Here is an 18336-nt window from a genome sequence, read left to right as displayed (position 1 = left end):
CAAGCAATACAACAGAAACCTCACCTGAAGTGCCTCTTCTCTAAGTTGACCCACTGTGCCATCGACTCACTGGAACAGAAAGCTAACACAAAGTCAAAATTCATAAATGCAATAACAAACAATAAATGCAATAATAAACATTTTAGCTAAGTACAATGTCAATTTCTTGTCTCTGGCATGTCTCAGTAAAACGTCTGACCTGCAGTACACATGTAGAATATCAGTATCTGTTGAACATACACTGTCCTCTGATAGCCACTTTTATCATCTACATTATGTTAAAATGCCGTTTACATTAATGTATTATTAGTAATAGCCTAATTCAGTGATATAATGCATAGAAATATTCAGCCCTCTGAAAGTTAACATTCCCTATAATGAACATTTGTGCTTTTCTTAAATACATTTAATTAATGATTTATTAATTACTGACATTGCAACAGATCTTGTAATGTCTTTGCTCTCTGTTTTGGATCCTTGGAAAAACATTGTTAACACTGATTTTTTTATGTACTAACAGGGGTATAAGAACTCTTTTTTTCAACACTAGTTCAAGAATAGTTTTGATTGGTCTTAGGTCACTATTTTGGGCAGGGCACAGTGTTTCATGAAGAACATCTGAGAAATCCTATGGTAAGCCAGATTGACAGTGCAAACTTCACTCGTCATAACTAATAAGAGTTATAAAGTAATCATAAAAAAGCTTATCAACAAAGCAAAATGTTTATGTTTTGATAGGATCTTTCAGATGGAAAAAGTTTAAATGGGCCACACACACACACACACACACTGGAGTTACTATAGACTGTATATAAAAAGGGAGTTTCACAGAAATTAAGTGTGAAAAGCTGGTTATTGTGGTATATGGCCTGCGTTTACTGTGTATCCATGAAAACCCTGAACAGTCTTTTTTAGTTACTTATCACACAAAACCGAAAATGGAACTATACAAAATTATGCATTTTTAAACAGGACAGCAGGGAAAACTTCTGGATTTGGAGATGAAGTCAACACTGAAGACGTAATTCGAGCTGCCAGATGAATATCACAGGAATTCATGTCTTTAGATAGATTATGCTTTGTATGAACCCTGGAGAAATAAGAATCTCTTATTTGTTTAAAACTGCAGCTTCAGGATATCACGAACAACATTTCCCAGAGTGCTCCCTGCGCACCTGGGTGTGGCCCACTACGCGCGCAACGGAGAGTATTTTCGTGTGGGCTGCGGCTTGGCTGTCCGTGCTTCTTCTCTCCTCTTACTACCGGGGTTTCTCCGTCTGCTCACTGAGCTTATTCTGACTGCTGCAACTCCGAGGTAAGTTGCTTAAATCACCGGAACACTTTCTCTTTATCGCCGGAAAGTCCAGATAAAAGTTCAGCAGCATCAGCCAGGTGAGCGGGGACAGCCAGAATTCAGCTACCTGTGGAAAGAAGGCTGCCATGTCTGGTCTACGGATGTTTGACAGCTATACTTTTTGAAGCTAGAATGGGGAGTAGCCTAGATCAAGACAGGCACCGGACAAAGACTAGAAAGAAAAAGATAATTTCAAAATTAACGACACGGCTCTTTAGAGAGAGTTTGGGAGCCTGTGTTTCGTATTTCGTTGCTAAATAATTTTGTTTCTCTCTTGAACAGACTTTCTTCTTACCGCCGAACAAACTTCCAATATCAAAATGGTGAGTCACTCTTATTTCACAGATGTTTCAGCAGTCGACCTAAAGAAATACGGCAAACTTTATAAAAGACTGATGTCTAAAATAAAAATTGTTCAAATGGTATTAGCAAAAATCCGTTATTTATGGAAATGTAGCTATGACTCAATAGTTTATACCCTCTGAACTTTAAGACAACGCCCACGTTTTTCCTCCACTTTATCTAATTGAAGGATTTGTAGGTTAGAGTTTACAAAATGTCAATATTTATTCATTGTTGGTGAAACTTGAGATAACTTTTCAGTTGAAATTAAACATAAAAGGCCTGTTATCTTTTGTAAATGTAGAAAATGTGTTGTGTCAACAACTGTTTCTATAGGCCGTGTTTATGTTATTGTTAAAACTAAGTGTATTTTAACACAGAAATTGTTAAATGGACACTTATTGATGAAACTTTCCAGTTTATAACAGTTAGTGTTTGTGTGAGGTTGGGACGGGGTTGAAAAGAAGTTTCATTTGGGGAAGCTGGAAAAGTTTAGTGTATGACTCATTTGAGCTCAAGTCCAGTCAGTGGGTTTCTCTGTCTCTCCACCTCTCCCTCTCTCTGTTTAAAACCCATTTCCACATCTAGCCTGTTATTCAAAGCCACCTCTTAAAGGAGAATTGTCGGGGTGGAGTTGATCTGGGGATGCAAACCAGACTGTCTCCTTAAGATCCAAACCACCATGTCTGTACTGCCAAAGCCTGATGGAGCGCATTCCTTTGCATGTTGCCATATTTGATTTGCGAGGACTCCCAGTCTGTTTTCCGCATCCACAGTCGTTTTGGACCGTGCTACTTTCAGTAACAGTTGCACCTCGTTTTCAGTCCATTCAAAAGAAATTTCTCAGGCGTGGTTATTTGTCTGTAGTATTACTGTCTTCTTTCGCCAAATCTTCTGCAACTGCAAAGTAGACAATTTGCTTCTTGTTTGCACCTGCACTAGCATGAAACATTTAAGAGGATCTATTGACAAAAAAGCAATATAATATAGGCCTACATAACTTAGTTTTCAGTTTTGTATAAAGACCTTACATAATAAACCGTTATGTTTTTATTACCTTTGAATGAGCCATTTCTATCTACATACACCGCGGGTGTACATTTGGCGCCGCCATGTTTCTACTAGAGACCGACTGATATGGGATTTTTTAAGTCCGATACCGATTTTGAGGATTTAAGGATTTTAAAGAGGTGCTCATTTTCAGGTTCAAAATCTTATTTAGGGGTTGTACCAGTACAATCGTTTTAGCTATGGAGTGATGCATCTTGCCTCTACATGATATTTGTTGGGAGTTGCACATACGCAGTTCCTTGTTAAGGACTACTAGCCAATCAGAAGTAGAGAAGGGCGGGTCAGTGAGAAGCCTGTAAACACGGCTTCGGTTCAGCTGTATAAGTTCCCCTTACCAGCTTAGCAACATGGACTGGAACAAGACTTTCAGAGTGGTGAGTTATTAATTTTTAACAAAAGTATTTTTCATCCATAAAGTTTTAACTGAGCTCTGTCTCTACATCACAGTAACAACTTTATGTCCATTTACTGCCTGGAGGGTAGCTAGTGTTTGGAAGGGAGAGGAGAGGTTTGTGCTGCAGCTCAAGTGTTTTTACACCGGTGTTTTTGAGGGTGTGTGAAATTGTGTGTCGTGTGAAAGGGAAACAGCTGGACTACAAACAAGCTGTTTTCAGGCAGTTCGTAGCAGTGTTTTCTGTGAGAGATGGGAACTCCCTTTGGGGGGTGGACTTTGGCCTTTTTCACTTTGCAAACCTCTTGAATGCACAAAAAAAGATATAAACTCAATAAAGGAGAGGGAAAAAGCATAATACTACCTCTTTAAAATCCAATTTGCCAATATATCGGGTGATATTCCTATTTTCCCTTATTTTAAGAAACGCATAAAATAATCAAAGATAATCCCTAACATTTGTTATGTTGAGACCTCATCAAGATACCGTGAAAGAATGCAGTATAAAAATAAACTTTGTTATTGTTAGAAATAGTACTTTGCTCAAAAGTGCCACAAAATATGTTAAAGGTTTGATAAATAAGAGTCAAATGTATAAAACTACAGAAAACATTTTTAAATATCAGATTTGTTATAATTATAGTGTACTTAGGGCTGGACAATATGGCCAAAAATGTTATCACGATAAAAGGTTTCTTATCTTTTGTCTTTATTTCTTTCAAGTTTAAAAGCTGCTTTTTAGCTCCTGAGTGAAAGTTCAAGAACCCTGATGGTTATTTGTGATTTAAACCCTTTTTTTGGGGGCAACACTTGATGACAAACAGTGGATCATTTCACAAATGTGAGGTAGAACATTTAAAACAATTATGATCAAATCTTTGTCAATAAATATTAGGGCTGCAGCTAACGATGATTTTAGTACTTGAAGCTTCTACAGATTATTTCATCGATACATCGTTTAAGGAGTACTTTCGCTTGCCGGCGGCAGCTGTCTCTTAATTACATCCACGTTTCCCTCGCTTGCGTCTTTTCGTTGGGTCTTAGTCACAGCTGGATCAGCTGTCAGTCGGCTCTAACAGCTGTAGAGACTTTTGATGGAGTTTGTCAGCACACGTGCACTGTTCTGATACTAATAAAGTCTCAGTGATCAGAGCAGAGAAGCATGATTCTCTCTGTAGCTGTTACCTGTTTAACAAACTCCTGCACATGATAGGCTGTCACAAGGCTTATTATTATTATCTGAATTTATATTTATTGATTCTGATTGTGAATTTGTTAGTGAATAACCCAGATGATATATTGTCTTTAGATTTATTAGGCTAATGTTTCAGGGAAATTAAGATGATGTAACTCGCATCAAAGTCGACGCTCAGTTTTAGGCTTTCCATTTATTTCCTTTTCTGATTCTTTAACACTACTGCATACATTTTATTTGCAAGTCACATCACTCGTCATCACTGATCGATCATCGTTCCATCATATCAATCCAACAATTTTTTTTTTTTAGCGTAGCTTTGCTTTCATTTATTCTTTCATCAGCTGATTTTGCTCACGGAGCCGCCGGCTGCTTTCATCAGATGCAGTAGGTGAGATGGCTGGAGGTGCTGACTTTATTTTCCTTTGCTAAAGTTTGAGACTTTAGTGCAGTTTAGTGACTTGTCTGACTCCTTATGCTATGTGTTTACTATTTGGACTAAACACAAGGTACAAGGTAACTTTATTATCCCCGAGGGGCAATTTGGATTACAGCCAGCAGTAACAAATATATTTATCAGACCACAACAAACACAACCACAGTACAACATAATTTAAATTTGAATTTACAGGGTATTATTAACAATGGTGATAACAGCTGGGATGAATTACCTTTTTTAATCTGTTTGTTCTGCATTGCGGCAGAATATCTGCGCCCGGATGGCAGCAGCATAAATTCATCCCACAAAGGATGACCGGGATCAGCCAGGATGGCTCTCGCCTTCTTCAAGGATCTGACCTTATACAGGTCATGTAGGTCATCTAAGGGTGTGCCAACAATTTTGCTGTATACCTTCATGATATCTTGCATGTGATTTTGTGACCTGTGCTAGCAGATAAAAGAAAAAGTGAGAACTGATTCAATAAAACAGGAATAAAACATTTTCATAAAAACAGTGTCGACATTAAAACTGCGAAGCTTACGAAGAAAGTGCATGCGCTGATGTGCTTTTTTACACACAGCATCAACCTGGGACTCAAAGCGCAGTTTACTGTCGATCACAGTCCCAAGATATTTGTACTGCTGCACTAGTTCAACTGGCTGGTTGTCCATTACAACAGGGGAAATGACAGTGGGGTTTCTTCTGAAGTCGATGCACATCTCTTTTGTTTTTGCCACATTAATGTTTAAAAAGGAGGATTTACACCAATCAATAAAATCAGGAGTGACCAGCCTCACATGTGACTGAATTGAAATGACAATAAGTTATGTAAAAGTATTTCTTGCTGACAGACTCTCCAACTCTCTCTGATTAATTGTCTCCATCATAAAAGTTGATGGGAGAAAGACAAGAAAGAAAAATCATTCTTATAAATGAAGGAAGTGGTGTGTGGCGCTTTTGTTGTTCAGGCCTACAATGAACTCAGATTTTAACCAGACAGTGAATCATAAAACAACTCAAATATAGCCTAAGACTTTGCAGTGATACACTTGAGTTAAATGTTATGTCCTGATGTATCAGATCAGTCTGATCAGCTGCAGCATCCAATCAGTATACCGGCTACCCAATAAGGGGGCATTACGGTCAGTAAAAGACTCTTGCTAAGAATGTACTGATGTATTCTCGTTCATAGCTCCTCAGAGATCGCTCCTCGGAGCGCAAATAAGAGCGAGGAAACGACAAATAAGAGACTTGAGAAGCACCCTATGTATTGGGTTCAGAAGGAAAAAAAGTTGAGCTGCCTGAGGGCTGTTCAATCAATGCTGCTGCAGGAGCTGCTCTCCCTAGCACTCCTTGACCTTTTTTTTTGTTTGTTTCCTTCCTGTTTATGTACTGTACACTTGTCTAAACAAATCCTCCATGGACCGACTGCAAGTTGTACAGAATGCAGCTGCAAGGCTTTTGTCTAATACCAACAGGAGATCGCACATTAATCCTGTGCTTAAGGCTCTTCATTGGCTTCCAATTGGTTTTAGAGTACATTTAAAAATTTTAACCATTACTTACAGAGCCTTGCATGGTCAAGCTCCCTCTTACATCCAGGATCTGTTGCATGCACACATTTCTAGTCGCTCTCTGAGGTCTTCTGGCCAAGACCTTTTAACTGTTCCCAGATCACGTTATAAAACAAGAGGTGATCGTGCTTTCTGTGTGGTGGGTCCAAGGCTCTGGAACTCTCTCCCTTTAGCCTTGAGAGCCTTAATTCATCCAGGCACAACATACAGTAATAGTGCAGTTAGCAGTAAAACACATTATTGGCATCATCATCATGACTACATGGATCATGTTCAATGGCAACAACAGTCCATAAATGTAGGAGGGGAATTTCAAGACCTGTGTGGTGTCTCTTTCTCTGGTTTATAGCATAGCTACCAGCTGTGACAGCCTCTGTTTACATATGGTCAGGGTCAGTATACCTCCATCAGAAGAACCCTAGCCTCAAATCATGTCTTGCACCATAGGACCCAACTTAACACTCCCTATAGGAGCTATAGCTGAGTCTAACATTCCAGTTAAAATGATCTGCATTGTGTTGTGTTGCTGTGCAAATGTCTCTTTGTTCAGCTGTTTGTCCGAGCAGCCATCTGCATGCTGATTAGATTTTGTGTGTTATGAAAAAGCAGAGCTCGTAGACATTTTGGCATTCCCTACTGCAGAAAAAGACCGAATCCTGGTTGTTAACAGCGTTTTGGACGTCCCACTTTTTTTTCCTTCCTTCCAGATTTTCAGGGTCAGAATTCCAGAGACATTACGGTGGTTTTCCTCTCTAAACATCTCTCCCCCTGAAACATGAAGCAGCCACTTTGCTATTTGTTAATGTGTCACAGGGAGTGTCTGGAATGAATGCAACATTGTAACAGAAAGAAGGACTTTAACAAAAAATCAATGTTAATGTAAATGCTTTTCCAGTCTTATCACATTCTTACTGTCTTCGGTATGGATCCTTGTGCTGTTCTAAAATACTTTCCATGTAAATTATTAGCCTGGTAATCAGACTGAGTTGCCAATTCGTTTCACTTCATGAATCTTTGAACAAATCTTATATGTAAAGAGCAGTTCAAAAGCTAAACAATTATGTGTAAGCATGAAATTAGAGATCGATTAAATACATTTTGTAATTTTATTAAGGGGAATAAGGAGGAATGTTTATTCTCATAAGGAATCTGAGATATGTAATTTCAGATTTATCTAAACATGACACTAGAGACTGATTAAGTATGTGCTGTAAGTGGGGAAGGCGGAAAGTATCTTATCAGAGAGAGAGATGCATATATATATATATATACAGACACACACACACACACACACACACACACACACACACACACACACACACACACACACACACACACACACACACACTCTGTTTGAATCCACTGACTACAGGAATAATAACAGTTATTTATTTTTATTGATCTAACAACTGCAAGAAGACATTCAAGACCATTCATGACCATGGCCATGAAAAAAGAATGGTCTTCACATTCCCAGAAAACTTGCTGAGTGGCTTTTGAAGTGTTTAAATTTTCCAATGAATGACAAACCTCAGCAAAATTTTATGCGACATGGATATATAGATTTTTTTTTTTTTAAACTACAATTAAGATTTTGCTTTGGTTAGCAAGAGTACAATTTGTTTGCTGGTTGGTTTGAAGGGGTTAGGTTTGCTGAGATTGCAGACAGGTCAATGGAAGACGAATAGTGGTTAATGTCCAATATTAGGCAGATGTAACATAAGTCAGTGTCTGCAAGTCCCATTAGATATAATCTGCTTTAGGTGCGGGCTTATGGGTTCTGTGTAGTATTAGATGTATACTGCTGTTGGGAGAACATCTCAAAGTATTCAGAAATTGAGTTTCAGGGACATCGCTGCCATACAAAAAAAGACAACTTGGAAAAATTTACACTATAATAATCCTCCTATGTCCGTTTCTTCCATGTTACAGGCCAGCAGAGGAACTGTGAAAGCCAGTGGAAACTTCAATGCTGATACAGATGCTGAGGTCCTGCACAAGGCCATGAAAGGGCTGGGTAAGGATGCCTGTGTGTATGCACATCTGCTGTCAGCACAGCACTGATCCAGTGAAGGCGTGTCAGTCAGTAGTACAACTCCAGCAGACCAATGAGAGAGCTCAACCCGGACAGCAGTGAGTCATAAACACATGAGCAGAGTTGAAACATGAGTCACTGTGAGCAAACACAGCTGCTGACCTCAACTGAAGGCTGTATATATTATGTGGGTGAAATAAGTCCACCTAGACCTAAAGTTTTAATTGTTTCGTAATGTGTGTAACTTTGTGAGAATAGTTATAAACAAAAACTTGCTGCTTGGGTGAGTAACCATGGTGCTTGTTTGCCATAGGGACTGACGAGGCTGCCATCTTGCAGCTGCTGACTGCTCGCAGCAACTCCCAGAGGCAGCAGATCAAGGCCGCCTACAAAACTCTGTTTGGAAAGGTTGGACTTCCTTAACAGCAGTTAAACCACGTGACATATTACAACTTAGTCTTCACTGTGCTTCAAATGAACTGCTGTACGATGTGTTGTTCAACCACATTTAAAGGCATAAACCATTTTTGAATTGCCACACTCGAAGGCAGGTCGTTATAGCCTCTTTCTGGCTGAGGTTTTAGGGGCAGCCGAAGTAGAAACAGGCCAAGCAACAGGGCAAGCAGGAGGAGGGAAAAATCCAACGATTGTCCCAGTTGAAAGAGTTATCCAAGATCCAATTCAGGTCCGTTTCTTAGATCCAGTGTCCAGGCCAGCCGGAGTGGGGCAGAGGCAAAAGTCAGGTAACCAGGCAGGACTGAAACCGACCAGTGATTTTGCTAATGGTTGGACCAAGACTGATTATGCCACTTAGTCTACAATCTGGCGGTGAGTGGAACGGAAGACCGGGTATGAGTAGTTGAGATGATTGGCTAATAACATGAATTGATGTTATTTATCTCTGAGCAAGAAAGCAAATAAACATATTTCCAAAATGGTTGAACTATTCCTTTAACACAAGCTGCACAGAAACTGCTGCCACTGTGCAGGCAATAATTACCTCCCAACATGATAAGCTGTTATGCTTATTTAGCCATCAGGGGTCTTTACTATTCAGATTATTTGGGCAGTCTCTCTCCAGTTGCTGCATAAATTGGCTGTGGCGGGGCAGCTGTGGCTCAGGAGGGACAGCGGGTTGCCGGCTAATCGGACGATTCGATCCCCCTGCTTTTCTGTCGAAGTGTCCTCGGGCAAGATACTGAACCCGAAATTATGCCATTTGTGTGTTAATGTGTATGAATGTTAATTTCAGTTTCTGGTGAGCAGTTGGCACCTTAGCCTCTGACATCAGTGTTCAAGAGCAATAAAAGTACAGACTAAATACCATTTGCCGGATTGTTGGACCCCCACAAATCTGCTGTCTGTTTCAGAAGCTGTTGGACGATTTGACAAGCACTTTGTTTGAAGCATACTGGGGCCTTTAAACTCGAAGGCCCAACACAATATCAAAGCTTCAACTTGACACAGTCGAACCATTACAGTCAGTGCAGACAAAGATCATCAACAGAAAATCCATCCATGTGTCAGCACAGGATTATACACAACCAGAGCAAAATAATCCAGCTACACATGACAACCAAAAATCCTTTACTGCATAACGTTACATTGTAGTCACACACATGATGTATCTTCACATCAGGATCTGATACATGATCTGAAGGGAGAGCTGGGTGGCAAATTTGAGACCTTGATCGTGGCTCTGATGACCCCACCCATCACTTATGATGTGACATCCCTCCACCACGCCATCAAGGTACTTGCTGCACTAGCCAGATATTTCTAAATAGAGACATACATTTAAGCAGTCAGAGTAGCTGGATACTCAAATGTCGTTTCATCACATTTCCATATTTGACCTGTAGGGGGCAGGAACAGATGAAAAGGTCCTGGTGGAGATCCTCGCCTCCAGAACACCTCAGCAGGTGAAGGACATCGTCGCTGCTTATAAACAAGGTAATGCGCACACACACTGCATGATAAACACCAGTTTTAACAATAGGAGAACATATTTAAAAATGTTTACAAGCAGTTGAATTAGTCTATTTCTTGAAAATGCCCAGTTAGGCTATTTAATCCAAGCACACGGGACATTTTTATTTCTTTACAGAATACTTCCTTTTTTTTTTTAAATAGAAAATTAAACATGGTTACAAAATATAAAAATAATTGTGTTAAGTCACAGCTTTATTGAGCACAGACAACTTGGTCTACGTATTAACCAATCAGAGACAGGCGCTGAAATAAGACATTTCTAAAACTGTGAATTATTTATACATAGACTTATCATGAAAAGGTACAAACAAATAGGGGTTACACTTCACTTCACGTGTAAACACAGTGTATTATTGGTTATTCTAAATAGTAAGTAGTAAAACAGCGTTGAAGTGTATATTATAGGACTACTATCTATAGTATTATTTTGAATCACCAAATATTTGTAAATTATTATAGGCATATGTGTCATTTTTCATGTATTTTGTATTTTCCTCATAGACAGATATGGACAAACATTTAATTGCCGTAGATTACAAAAGTGTGACAAAAAGTTGGGAAACATTTTTCACGATCCGGGCTAAAATAAAACAGCAAGTGTGTTTTGTGTCTTCCTCAGAGTACGATCACGAACTGGAAAAGGACGTATGCGGTGACACTTCAGGTCACTTCCAGAGACTTCTGGTTATTCTGCTGCAGGTATATCCTCTCCTCTCCTCATTTCTCCTGTGTCAGTGTCTCTTCTCAATCCTTGTTGCCTCTCCTCTCTTCTGTCCTGTGTATCTTCTCTTTCTCTACTGTATTCTTGCCTCAATCCTTGTCTCTCCTCTTAATCCCCGTTTCCTCTCCTCTCTAACAGAGATGTTTTGTCTCTCCTCAGGCAAACAGGCAGACGGGGATCCAGCAGGAAAATATTCAGAGCGATGCTGAGGTAAGTCCTTTGCTGTTGCTGGTCAGTTAATATTTCTTCTCTTCACCATCAATGGTGTCTTTGTCGCCTTGTCTGAAGGTGTGAGTGTCACATTTGTGGAAAAGATCTGGTCTCATGTCGCCCTCTAGTAGAGAGAGCAAGTCACAATTATCTTTAAATTTCTATTATCTCTAAACATATTGGTAAAGGGGAAGAGTATGGGTAAACTATGTTGTATGTATGATACATCTCCAGTACTGAGGATACTTTGCTGTAACTTGTTCAGTTGGAATTACTATCAAACGTATTGCTGAGAGATTTGATCTGCTATGTGACCACAAAGTATAGTGAGGCTCTGAGAGAGCTCAATCTGCTCATTCCTCTTCAGCACATAGTTTAGTACAAGAAGACAATCCAAAGTAAGGATGGGTGGTATGAGGCAATATACATTTGTCTACTATCAGAGATTTTGTAATAAATACCCTGCTAACTATCCCTTTAATGTCATTGGATGTATTAAACCAGTGATTCCCATTCTGGGTATTTCTTGTGAATTACCAGAACAGTTTACCTCTTCAGGTCTCTAAAAATTATTAAAATTAAACAAGTAAAAAACTCGTCATGACTTGTAGACAAATGCAATCAGGGATTCAGAGCGATGTCACAAGTAGTTTGTTTTTTGTTAAGGTGCCACAACATAAACACTGTATTAAACTGTTGCTGGAAAAGTTGCAACTCATTGATCATTATTTATGGCAGTATAGGATTAAGATTTTTGACTTAATGTTCTCAAGAACTTGATTTGTATATTTTTGCTGCTGTAAATCTTTAAATTAAATTTAAACCTTAGTGATGCTGCTATTTGAAATCAAATTTTTGATATGTCGATACGTCGATATATTCCTCTGACATGTAGTATAAAGTAGCATAAAAAGGACATACTTAAAGTTGTACTTCAGTACTTGAGTAAGTGTTCTCCGTTACTTCCAACCTTTGATTTGTAAATTGACTTTGACATGAAATTGGTGCAGTGCCCCTTGAGAGTCTAGTTTGTTTACTTTTCTGATTTTTTGAGGGACAAACGATGTGTGATGTGTACCATTTGTTTCTGTGGTCGTAGGCCCTCTTCAAGGCAGGAGAGCAGAAGTTTGGCACTGATGAACAATCATTTGTCACCATCCTGGGAAACCGCAGTGCAGAACATCTCAGGAAAGGTTTGTCTGTGTGTCTGAGAATTGAGGATTGCAGCAAGAATTAGAGAGCTGCTGTAATTATTTTGCAGAGTCATGCAATCGCCAGACTAATTCTGAAACTGTGTTTCAGTATTTGACGCTTACATGAAGTTGTCTGGATATGAGATGGAGGAGAGCATCAAGAGGGAAACATCCGGAAGCTTGAGAGATCTTCTTCTCGCTGTCGGTATGAAACTACACAGCTCCATACTGCAGACTTGCTCTATTGTCAGCTTCTTGAGAGATGGTGACTTTAAATGACTAATACTGACACATTTTCAATCTTTGCCTGTTAAAGTGCAATGTGCAAGGAGCGTTCCAGGCTATTTTGCTGAGACCTTGTACTATGCAATGAAGGTAAGACAATACAAGATATCTGAGATGGAAAACCACATCAGTGTTATGTTTTAACTACTGTAAAATCTGTTGTAATAACACATTATAATTCCAGTTAAATCCAAGAGATTGCTGCTAAATAAAAGACCAAATGAAATGGGGAAATGTCTCGTCAATCATTTTACACAAATTCCTGAAGTATGTTGTCACTATGTTCAGCTTATTCCAATCTCAGTAAGACTGTCATTTAAATCAATCAGGCCAGTTAGTTGTTTGGAATATTTTTAGCATTTATGATCTCTGTCATATGAAACCTGGAAAAACTTTGATGTTGCAAATAATAAATATTAATTTCTGTTAGTTACAAATAATGCAGATTCCAGTAAAAATCAATTAAGATTTTCTTGAATTTATTTATTTATTGGATAGAGATAGTGGAGAGATGACAGGAAATCCAACCGGATTTGAACCAGGGAGTTCGTGGTTCACGGTCAGCATCTTAACTAGCGTCACAGTACCTTCAAAATATGTGTTTGTTGCAGGGTGCAGGGACTGATGATGCCACCCTGATGAGAGTGATGGTGACTCGCAGTGAGGTGGACATGTTGGACATCAGAGCTGAGTTCAGGAGGAAGTTTGCCTGCTCGCTGTATTCCATGATCAAGGTACACACACACAAATACACAAATAAATTGCATTACACACATACATACACTTGCATAAGTTGCCATTACACCTACGAAACTTTCTTGTTACAGGGAGATACAAGCGGTGACTACCGAAAGACCTTACTGTTGCTCTGTGGTGGAGATGACGCGTAAACAATGGCAACAAGCAATACAACAGAAACCACACCTGAAGTGCCTCTTCTCAAAGTTTTTAAGTTGTCTTTGTGCCATCAACCCACTGAAACAGGAAGCTAATGTGAAGTCAAAGTTCATCACAGCAAAACTTTCTTGTGAGAGTGAGCGAGTTGTTTTTAAACAATGATACCAAATAATGTCTTTTAAATGTAGCTAACACTCTGTTTGTGTGTCCGCATTATAATGCCGCTTTGTATGACTAACATCTTCAAGATGACTTGTAACATTAACTTGCAATGTAACTAAAAGTATCAGACCACATTTGTTTTATTTGCACTTTGTATGGCAGAAACAATAAATGCAATAATAAACATTTTAGCATTTTAGCTGATAAAGTACAATGCCATTTTTTTTTCTCATCTCTAGCATGTCTCTCAGTACAATTCCTGACCTGCAGTACATAAGTACCTGTCCAGTACTATTGCATAAACTTTGTCTAGGATGTGTTGAACATGCACTATCCTCTGACAGCCACTAGAGGGAGATAGAGCAGCTTTAATAGACATGGTGCTGAATGTTAAAGCACCTCAACATCATGGCATCAATATTACTAGAGGTGGCAAATACTTGAGTAAAAGTCATTTTACTCATTTACTACATTTACTCAGTACAATCTCTAGGCTTTTGTACTTTTAGACATTTAATATATTGTAGTTTTATTCTATTTTTTATTTGACAGATACAATAGCCACTTATTTGGCAAAGTGAAGACTTTACATACAAAACACATAATCAGTTTATAAAAGCATTATATCAGATTGAACTTACCAATATATATATTATGTTTATACACTAAACAAAATTATAAACACACTTGTTTTTGCCCCCATTCATCATGAGCTGAACTCAAAGATCTAAGGCTTTATGTACACAAAATAATAATAATAATCTTTATTTGTAGAGCACTTTTCAAAAACAAGTTACAAAGTGCTTTAACAAGTGTAAAGACAATAATACCCAAGAGACAATAATACAAAAACAATACAAGATAAAAGCATGAAAACATTGAAAAGACTTAAATACAGATAAATATAAAATTAGTAAAATACAATAAAATAAAAGGGATAAAATAAAGTCTAATAAAATTGGGAAAGGCTCTCCTATAAAAGTATGTTTTAAGAAGGGACTTAAAAGAGTTCACTGACTCAGCCGACCTGATTTCCTCGGGCAGGCTGTTCCAGAGCCTCGGGGCCCTGACAGCAAACGCTCTGTTCCCTTTAGTTTTCAGTCGAGACTCTGGAACAGACAGCAGACCTCTGCCCGAGGATCTCAAGGTACGTGCTGGTGTGTATGGGACTAAATGGTCAGAAATATAACAAGGCGAGAGGCCATGAAGAGCTTTAAAAGTAATCAATAGAATTTTAAAGTCAATTCTAAAACATACAGGGAGCCAGTGTAATGAAGCTAAAATAGGAGTAATGTGGTCATATTTCTTTGTTCTGGTTAAAATCCTGGCAGCTGAGTTCTGGACAGTCTGGAGTCGATCAATAGATTTTTGGGTTAAACAGGTGAAAAGGCTGTTGCAATAATCCAGGCGTGATGACATGAAGGCGTGTAAAATGGTCTCGAGATCGAATTTTTGCTATATTTCTAAGTTGATAAAAATATGATTGAACAAGCTTTGTGGTGTGCTGCTCGAAATTTAAATTACTATCAAACCAGACACCAAGGTTCTTTGCCACAGGCTTAATGTGATTTACTAGGGAACCAGCAGATGGCAGTATTTGATTTGCCATCTGCTGGCACCCGATGAGTTCAGCTGGACTTCACAAAGGCAGTCTGTAAGTGAACTCAGCATTCCAGGATCTGTGGATCTGACGGGCAAGTATGGCAAGTATATTATAGTATATATATATATAAAAGGCCCATTTCTCTCAAATATTGTTCACAAATCTTTCAAAATCTGTCAGTGAGCACTTCTCCTTTGCTGAGATAATCCATCCACCTCACAGCCATTGAAGAGGAGTGGACCAACATTCCACAGGCGACGATCAACAACCTGATCAACTCTATGCGAAGATGTCTTGCACTGCGTGAGGCAAATGGTGGTCAAACCAGATACTGACTGGTTTCAGGATCCCCCCCAATGCAGTGAAACTTTATATTTTCGAGTGGCCATTTATTGTGGCCAGCCTAAAGCACACCTGTGCAGTACCCATGCTGTCTGATCAGCATCTTGAAATGCCACACCTGTGAGGTGGATGGATTATCTCTGCAAAGGAGAAGTGCTCACTAACACAGATTTTGAAAGATTTGTGAACAATATTTCAGAGAGGACTTTTGTGTACATAGAGAAAGTCTTAGACATTTGAGTTGAACTCATGATGAATGGGGGCAAAAACAAAAGTGTGTTTATAATTTTGTTCAGTGTCGTTTAAATCAGCTCCACTTTGTGCTTCATAGAAAGGCATTCAAAAAAGAGATAAAAGAACCATAGGACAATAAGACACACATAAAAAAATACATAATTTGAAAAGAGAGTGAAACTAACTAAAATAGAAGATAAAAACAAGCTAAAATAGAATAAGATAGAAATGACAGCGCAGCTACAGTGCAGTGCAAGACATGAATGAATAGTCTCAAGTTAAACTTAATAAAATGCAGTGACAAACCGAAAGGTTAAGCCTGATTTAAGGAACTGAGAGTTGGAGATCTCATTTGTTCCAGAAATGTGGTGCATTAATACTGGTTTAGTTTAGACTAAATGTTACAATTGTCACTGTCACGCTTGAATTCATTGTAACAAAAGCATTTGGATTTTAGTGTGACATCTTGGGTTGACCTTAACCAACTTTAACTGATGTAAAAGCTGCTGAATGAGGTAACTGTTGCCAGTAAAATTATTTAAAAGGAAAATGTTTTGCTCTGTGTTTCAGTGTGTGTTTTGGGTTGAAGGAGAGGTCATCCCAGCTTCTGTTACACTACTTTCTGTTATTCTTTTCACAGAAGCCGTTGACGGTTGATTGTTACCACAGCCAATAACAAGGTCCGAACAGCAGGGCGTGGGGGTCAGGCCACCTCGAGCCACAGGAAGAACAATACCTCCAACTCCTCCCACCTCGCTGCCTTGCGTGTTTTTTGTTAGAAGTCTATGTGGAGCATGTGTCCGGTCAGCTTTGTAGGTCGGATCTGAAATACTTAGTGAAGCGTTGAGTTGTGTTTTGATGCGGGGTTGGTGAGGTTCTCCCAACTTTCTGAGTTGGAAGGCCAGCTTAAATTTCCGACTGTGTCATGTCAAATTGAACGCAGCACAAAACTACACTACTAGCCCCCCGGTTAGTGTTACAGAAACACAAAGATGGCAAAGGCTTCACTGTTATGGCAGAAAATTGTGTTTTTATCCTTAACCTTTCCTCTCCTATACTCCTTATGTTGGTCTGTCCACATTTACTAGGGCTTAGGTCAGAGCTGTGAGATTGTTTTGGTGTTTTCCTCTCTTGTTGTTCCTCTCCTCTCATGGAATGTTCATTCAAGGCTGAGAGAGGATCTCTGTTCCCCAAAACATAGAAACGTAGACTGTGTAAATGATAATGCATCCCTTTGTTCGGGGCCAGACGCCCGATGCCGCAGTAGGCGGCAGGTCTCTGGACCTGCTGTAGGCCTATTTTAGTATTTCTCTGTTTATTCTCTTTTGTTAAATAAATTCTTCAAAGACAACGGTTGGTTGTTACTCAATTCTTTGCTCAACCCCTCACCAGGAATATAATTTCCACGACAATTTGGCACCCCAGATGGGACGGACGAGGAATTCGGACTCCGTTGAGGACAGAGGCCGGCTTAAAATCCTCCCTGTAGGGAGAAGCTGTGTTCAGCGGAGCCCTGATCTTCGCTCCGTTCCAGAAAGAGAAGGAAAAGAACTTACACGGTGAGAAATGAGTAGATAATTGAGAGAAAAGATAAAAAGTGAGATTGAACAGAGTGAAGGAAGTGGTCTTACATCTTGCCCCTGAATGATTTGCAGGACCCTCTATCTGCTTGTAAACTGACAAGTGGGTGGCGAATGGGACTGGATCAGGGGCTCGCAGACAGACGTATCTTGGTTTTCTCTGTGGTGTCCGAGGGTTTTTGGGGTTTCCAGCTGATAAGTTAGGTTTCCAGCGCGTAGCCTCAGACTTAACCAAACTCAGTGGACCCAGATATTGCTATGGACCCGAGTACAGACTAGCTAGAGAGAGTAGCCTAGACTACAGCAAGAGTCAGAGTAAAGTGAAGACTGAGTCTGAATCCACTCCCAGATTACCTTCAGCAGTTGTTTCACCAGAAATTACTAAAATATTAGACATTAATGGGAAAATTTGATAAGTAGGTTGAAATGGGTTCCCTGCAAAATGGAAGCTTTAGCCTAAAACTACCGAACCAGTTTAAGACATGTTTGGAGAGAAAGGAGAGCAGAAATGCAATAGAGTGTGCAGCCCTGTCCAGAGTAAAGTAAATAAAAATTCTGCAATTCAGATGGGTAGGCTAGAAGAAGACAAGATTTGAGGCTAAGGAAAGCTCAGAACTGAAAACTGATTAGCCTATTGATGACTGATGAAAGGAATCACAAGAACAAATCAACTGATTATTTCTTCTTTAACCGAGGTACAAGTCATGGAATCC

At 39.3% G+C, this 18336-nt stretch overlaps 1 pseudogene; it reads left to right on the top strand.

The window, feature by feature from the left end:
- Nucleotides 1-14068, top strand: part of LOC119899006 — a 30190-nt pseudogene extending 16122 nt beyond the window's left edge.
- The last annotated feature ends 4268 nt before the right edge of the window (nucleotides 14069-18336 follow it).

Source organism: Micropterus salmoides, unplaced genomic scaffold, assembly GCF_014851395.1.
Source record: "Micropterus salmoides isolate LMB-PRFRI ecotype aquatic unplaced genomic scaffold, ASM1485139v1 Ms_hic_scaffold_12, whole genome shotgun sequence".
In the NCBI taxonomy this organism is placed as follows: domain Eukaryota; kingdom Metazoa; phylum Chordata; class Actinopteri; order Centrarchiformes; family Centrarchidae; genus Micropterus; species Micropterus salmoides.
This window is presented reverse-complemented; position numbering and strand designations above follow the sequence as displayed.